This window comes from Giraffa tippelskirchi, chromosome 2 (genome assembly GCF_054371585.1).
Source record: "Giraffa tippelskirchi isolate mGirTip1 chromosome 2, T2T-mGirTip1v1.2.pri, whole genome shotgun sequence".
NCBI classification, from domain to species: domain Eukaryota; kingdom Metazoa; phylum Chordata; class Mammalia; order Artiodactyla; family Giraffidae; genus Giraffa; species Giraffa tippelskirchi.
The window spans coordinates 119,434,868-119,442,030 of NC_137276.1; the positions used below are offsets into that span (position 1 = coordinate 119,434,868).

At 50.1% G+C, this 7,163-nt stretch overlaps 1 long non-coding RNA gene across 1 annotated transcript; it reads right to left on the reverse strand.

Annotated features, from left to right (window-relative positions):
• Positions 1–872: 872 nt before the first annotated feature.
• On the reverse strand, positions 873–6,887 carry LOC145539128 (uncharacterized). The gene is made up of 3 exons (XR_014077586.1): positions 6,291–6,887; positions 4,609–4,905; positions 873–3,589 (listed from the first exon to the last, which is right to left on the reverse strand). It is a non-coding gene; the product is annotated as an uncharacterized LOC145539128 (long non-coding RNA).
• Between the last annotated feature and the right edge of the window lie 276 nt (positions 6,888–7,163).

The window sequence follows — 7,163 nt, forward strand, 5'->3', positions numbered from 1 at the left end:
ACCCCAGCACATCTGAAACACGGGTGAGAAAGTCAAGGCCCCAGCAGATTCCCTCCCGCCCCACGCTGCTCATAGCCCCGCCCCTTCACCCCCCTCCCCCCTGGACACTGTGGGCTGAGGCTCTCACTGAAAAGTTGAGGTGCACTGGGATTTGACCTTGAAGGAGAGAAACAGAAGGAGACGGCTGGGTAGGGTTGCGAGCTGGCAAATGAGAGGCTGGGCCAGGGTTGGCAGCGGCTGCTCTTACTGCTGGAAAAATGCAGAGGAATTCTGAAAGGCTTGAAGAGACAAGAGGATGTTGTGTGGCTTTGTCAGAGGCCCTGGCTGAGCTTCAATTGGTAGAACTGGAAGCATTTCTTGATGCAAAAATCTCCAGTCCTATCCAACATCCCCCCTCGTCATGTCCCCCTACCCCAGCTATAATTTCTCTTCTTTTCTTTCTCTTTCTTTCTTTCTCCTCTCTCCCTTTCTTTCTTTCTCTTTCATCTTCCTTTCTTCCCTCCCTTTCTTTCTTTGTCTTTCCTTCTTTCTTTTCTTCCCTTTTTTCTTTCTTTCTTTCCTTCTCTCTCTCCCTTCTTCCCTCCCTTCCTCATCCCTCCTTGCTCTCTTTTTCTTTCTTTCTTTCTCTCTTGTACTTTTCTGGAATCCAGTGGGAAAGGCCAAGTACCTGGCTCCCCTCACTCTATCCCAGGCCATTCCCACCATTGGGCTCCCTCTTCACAACTTCCATGCCCTGGGCACTCGATTCTCCAAACCTCTATGCCTTCTACCTTTTAGCCCTTCCTCCCATCCTTCTCACCCTGAGGGTGCTGACCCCCACCAGATAGATGGCAAGCCTGAGTCATTAGAGGTGATTAGAGAGAAAGACAGAATATTGCAAAATAAAATTTTATGGATGGAAGTAGGATTTCACCATAAGAAATTTGAGAGTTAATAACTATTCTGAAAATATTGGTTGCCTGCATTAAGACAACTGTGTAAATAAAGGAATCAGTGACTCAGCCTAGGATGGTTGTTTTAGGAAACCTGTGACTAAAATTGTATTATAATTCAACTGTGCCTTGCATGTCATTTTGCTAAGCCAAACTCAGCGAGAAGACTGCAGGGTTTCTCCACTGCATGGAGTCATTAGAAGGATAAACCATGAGTCTGGTCTAATGAGCGATGAAACGCTTTGCAAATATTTGTTTTAAGGGGATGCAAATAGCAAAATAATGTGGAGCTGATGTTTGCAATACCTTTTGAACTTTTCTCCTAACTCCAGTCACACATGTTTTATACATCAACTGTGTTCCTGAAAAGTCAGGTGTGAATCCATATGTTAACAGAATTATGCTTCAGATGTTCTGGGGATACTCCTGACTTGGGGGAACCAGGAATGGGCGAAGAAGTTATCTAGGACTGCTTCGTCTCTTCTCAGTTTGGACGCCCACTCCGCATCCAAGCTGATGAGCCTGCACCGGAGGGGAAGGAGATGTCCAAACTGAGCAGAGACAAAGCGGTGGTGTGTGTTAGACTTCCTCAGTAGCTTCTTCACCAAGTTTGGACGCCCACTCTGCATCCAAGCTGATGAGCCTGCACCAGGGGGGAAGGAGATGTCCAAACTGAGCAGAGACAAAGCGGTGGTGTGTGTTAGACTTCCTCAGTAGCTTCTTCACCAATTCCTGGTGAATTTCCTTCCATGAGCAGTGGCTCATCCCATTGCTGAGTCTGGGGAGGAAAGGGCTGGCCCTAGGGGAGGGTCAAGGGAAGGATGTTTTGTTTTCTAGCAAGAAAAACAGAGAAGGCAGGAGGAAACCACCCAAATGCCAAGCTCTGCAGAGGGCAAGTGAAGTCAGGGTTTAAAAACAAAACTGGAGGAGCTCATCTCCTTAAAGCTGTTTATATTGCGTAACTCGAAAAAACACAGCAGTGCAGGAATGGTTCCCTTGGTGAGGGCTAGGACCCGGGGCCCAGAGGACAAAGGGTGTTGCCTCCAGCCCCTGGTTAGAAATGGCTCCCTTAAAACAACAACAGCAATAACAGATGATAATAATACTCAGGGACACACCAGGACAATTCAGGAGGATATCCTGAATAAATTAAGTAGAGGGGTCATTTTAGTAATAATTTGGACTTGTAAGGTGACTTTCTTTTCTCTTGCTGAGGAAATAAAGAGGATCCTAGGTGGCGCTAGTGGTAAAGAACCCGCCTGCCAATGTGGAAGACATGAGATGGAGGTTCGATCCCTGAGTCAGGAAGATCCCCTGGAGGAGGGAATGGCAAGCCATTCCAGTATGCTTGCCTAGAGAATCCCATGGACAGAGGAGCCTGGCAGGCTACAGTCTGTGGGGTCACAAAGAGTCGGACGCTACTGAAGCGACTTAGCACATATAAGCACAAGGAATTAAATTCTAATCACAGCAATGGGAAGACACAAAGTTGACCCCAAATGGCTATTTTCATTTTCAAAAAAGGACATGAGGCCCTTGATCCTGCTGTGAAATTTATCAGGATCACAGAGGCTGCTTTCTCGCACCCTAGCGGGGTAGCTGGCTTTCTAACTTAGTCTCTTCTCAGCCCAGGGTGATGTAGGGGGACCTCAGCCTTCTGGGAAACATCGGGCAGTTTCATGGAATCTGCTGGAAGAATTAAAAAAATAATAGTTCCCCACTCGGTAAATGGACACAGACCCACAGGCCCAGTATCTGAACGAAATCAGAGAGTCTTGAAATTGAGAGCAGGCAAGAATCGACTGCAACCTTTTTCGTCAGTCGCCTGTAGTCTCCTGGGACAGCAACCCCTATCGTATGCCAGGGGACAAGAATAGAAAGAAAAATTGAGAACACAGCCCTGAGCACGGGCTAGTGGTGTTGGTTGCCAACCGTTGCCCCATTAGTAGGCTATGGGGACATGCAAGGGAACATTTTCTGTACGAGGCTTGTGTTTAAAAATACATCTTGCTTCTAAGCTGGCTTGGGAGTGGCTGGGGAGTGAGTGCCAGCTTTCTGTGTGCCCAGCAGTTGTTCATCCTTCTATGATTTACTGCACAGCACATACCCCTCTGAGGCTGCCCCTCACCTGCCACATGACAGTGACAAAGACCTCAACCTGGCTTCTAGCAGGCTAACATGCAGGATGATTCTTGGATGAAAGCCAGGCTCCAGAAACATCCTGCCTGTTGGCTTACTGTATGCAGAGGGGGCCAGGGTTGAGAGTGGATGGAGGTTGAGCACAACGCCTCCCCAGCAAGGTCTCTGACCCTTTTCACTGCATGGATGTGTCCCTGGGGACACTTCCCTCCCCATGTCCTTTTTCTCAAAAGGAGGACACCAGTTTCTACCCACCTCCTAAGGACGTTCAAGAGTAACAGCTAACGGAAATGACTTAAAAGCCCTTGGCAAATACAAAGTTCAAGATCAACTGCTGAATGAAGGCCTCCCTCACCTACCCTATCTAATGCGTTACTTCCATGCCCAGTGTAAACGCTTTGCTGACAGACTGCCCTGTGGGGTGTGAGACTGGTCTGTGCAGAAGAAATCTCAGGTTCCTCCAGAGGAGTTTGCCTTTGTAGGAGCCGCTGAAGTCTTGACATGTCCAAACGCATATTCTGGGTAGAAAACAACAGGTGATGAGCTGCAGAGGCTGAGAGGCTGCCAGGATCTACCCATGGGCACCCAGGCTTTGGCACCCCTCTCCCAGGGGAACATGAAAGGGAATAAATCAACACTGCAGGGTCGAGTTCAAGTCTGCCTCGATGAAGCCCTGGGGACCTTCTTCTTGAAAAACAACTGGGACAGTGTGACAGCTGTTTAAGGATGCCAGAGATCAGGGTCCCTGGGGAAAGCTCCCCAGGGAATGTCATGTTTGCAGAAGGCACTTGTGAGTGACACGAAAGAGAGACAGCAGGAGTGAGGACAGCTGGGCCCCCGTGAACTCTCTAACAAGCCATCCATCAGGACCACCCTCCAGATGTGAAGTCTAGTAGTACCTAGGGTGATTGCAATGATAACCGTCATGATGATTGTTGTTCTTTGGGGCCTATTAGACTATACATTGCCCTGACACCCTGGCCCCTGGAGGGGCCCTTTCTGGGAAAAGATTACCACCATGGACTCCTTGCAGTTCCTGTGTTTATTTCCTTTGAGGGTCTTTATCAACCAAACACAAGTCAGGTTATATGTTGCCAGATATTTGTGGCTACTTTAAAATCTGGTCAGTGGTTCCACATAGCAAGTGGATGACAGGACATCAAGACAAGAAGATGGGGACAAAGCGTTTGGAGATGCTACACCCTGCAAGTGAAGACAGACCCCACAATGGTCCCCACTTTTGTGGGAGCTGCCGTCTCTGAAGCAAGCTTGGTGGATGCTTCTGATGGAAACCCCTGGACCTGGGTCCCAAAGACTTGGATCTGACTCCTGGCTTACCCATTTCACAGCAGTGTGAATGAACTGGGGCATGTTAGTGAACTTTTCTGAGATGCAGTGGACTCACCTGTAAACTAGGGCTGAGACCTGCCTGTCAGGGCAGTTAGGGAGTTCCAAGGAGGCACCTCACTCCCCGAGGCACAATAAACATGAGCTGAAACAGTAAAATCTGATTCTGTCCATGGGTGTGACCTCTTACCTCTAAGGGCGTTAGTCACCTGGCAGTTGCGGGTGTCCTTCTGTCTCACCCCCTCATAGCAGGGGCACACAGCCTGGAAATCAGCCTGCCACCTCCCCACCAAGAGCAGGTGACAGAGCCTGGGCTGAGCAGGTTCTGTCCGGCCTGGGATATCCAGAGCGCCTGCTGCCACGTGGCTATGGGCTTTTCCAAAGTTCACCGGTTGGCCCATTTGCCTGGGCCCCCATTGCTCCCGGCTACAGAGAGGGGTATCTCTTTCTTTCAGGCCCCTAGGGTACCGCTCCGGGGATCGAAGGCCTAGCAAAAGTACAAAGAGAAGGAAGCTCAGTGTTATAATCTTTCTTGGTGAATCTCTAGGCTGCAGCCGCCCCAGGCGAGTCCCAGGCCTGCAGCAAACCTGTCTGCTGTGGGGCTGTCTCAACATGCTGTTTGGAAAGTCAAGATTTTCAGTGTAAACTTTGTTCTCCCTCCCCTTTCTTTGGGGATTCACAGCTGGAGCTCTTTTCGGCCCTTCCTCTCCTTGGTGCTGAAATTGGAGGTCACACGACATCTCTGTCAGAACAGATCCTCAGAGCCACCGTCCTACTGGAGAGGGCAGAGCTGGCACGGTGCTGGCTCCTGAGTTGGCCTGGGTGTTGGTTTCTCAGTGGCACTATTTTTGGCAGATTTTTTATCCTTGCTCTTTATCACAAGCCCGTCGGGCAAATGACAGCGGAATTGCAAGCTTGAATGGGCTTGTCTGACAGGCCAACTTTTATCCTGGGCTCTGCTGCCTGACTTTTAACAAGGAACTCCGGGGAGAGGATAGTAATTTCACACTGATTCCTTGCTGTAATTTGCTTTGGGGTTTAAAATGTCGCGTTCCAATCACCCCTGGCTGTGCCGCTGTGTAAGGGAGAAGATGGGCCATGTGTGTGGTTAATGTCTTTGTAATGCATGTGTGCGTGCTAAGTCGCATCAGTCATGTCCGATTCTTTGTGACCCTGTGGATTGTAGCCCACCAGGCATCTCTGTCCATGGGATTCTCCAGGCAAGAATACTGGAGTGGGTTGCCACAGCCTCCTCCAGGGGATCTTCCCAACCCAGGGATCAAACCTGCGTCTCTTAAGTCACCTGCATTGGCAGGTAGGTTCTTTACCACTAGTGCTGCCTGGGAAGCCCAGTGTCTCTGTAATAGCTACACACGAAGGCACTGCTTTGCTCTGGAACAATAGCCCCAGAAACGGTGAGCAGTAGGCCAAGGAACTCTCTACCAGCTACAAACAAGTGCATTCAGAGCACTCCATAATATATGATCAGCTCGTGTGGCAATAGGGTTGTTTGTAACAGAAGCCTCGCATGAAAATCTCCATAATTCAAGCATATATTGAAATATCTTTATGCTCTGGGCTGTATTAAGTGGAGGAGCTGGGTGGTTTTAGGTGAAGCCGCAAAGTAGCAGGAGATCTGAAACCCAGATCTAAACACAGTGAGGGCCTGATGAGGTCTAGCTGAGGATATAAAATTCACCTTGGACGAGGGGAAGCTGACAGGTACAGGCCCCAAATGGAAAGAAGTCCTCATGCTGATGAGAGCTGGTGAGGCTGTGTTTGGAGAATCCTCTAAGGAGAAAGACAGAGGCTTCTGGAAAGGTCAGTGGACAGGGTTGTACCCAGTGTAGCAGCAGGAAAGGAGGGATTTACCTCATTTAAAATCCTCCTGTTGGAAGCATCTCTCTTGTTCCTTCACCATCTCTCATCACGCTCACAATGGAGGTCACACTGCCTGGTGTTTAATTATTCTTCCTGCCGATGGTCCATAATGTTTCTCGTTTCTTGCTCTTCATCTGGCCTATATTTGCCTTGGGGTCAGGAGCCAGTATCTAACCTTCTCACATGCCCTGAGGATCCTTCCCAGGGCTGAGCACTGACCACGACTCAGTAAGTACCTGGAGTGTGTCAGAACCCTTCCCACTCGGCTTGGGAAGCTTCAGAAACACCAGTGGGGCTGCACGAGGGCCAAGCAGGCCATTTCTTCTTCTTTTTTTTTTTCTGGCTGTGCTGGGTCTTGGTTGCGGTGCTCAGGCTTCTCTAGTTACAGCACATGGATCTCAGTTCCCCAGTCAAGGATCAAACTCTCATCCCCTGCGTTGGAAGGCAGATTCTTAACCCCTGGACCACCAGGAATGTCCCCAGGCAGGCTATTTAGAGGGAATCAAACCCCAGCTCACTCTAGGCGGGCCACCGGACTGAGGACTCTCTCTTCCGCCTTCCTCTTGTGACTTCCGGCCATGGCACCACGTGGTCTCCAAGCCAGCTGAGCAGAACTGAACGCTTGCAGGCTTCTGGGCCTTTTCACACACTGTTCCCTCCACCTGGCTGTCCTTCCCTTGTTCTTCCACCCGTGGATTCGTCCGTTCAGCTCCAGGCCAACCCTCCCCTCCTGAAAGAGCTGCCAGCATCTGATGGGCAGAGCTGGTGACACCTCCTTCTGTGGGTCCAGGGTGCTCGGCCTGAGGCAGTGTCTGGGCCGGCGGCATTGCCACCAGGTTGATGCTGCCTGCTGGGCAGGTCTGC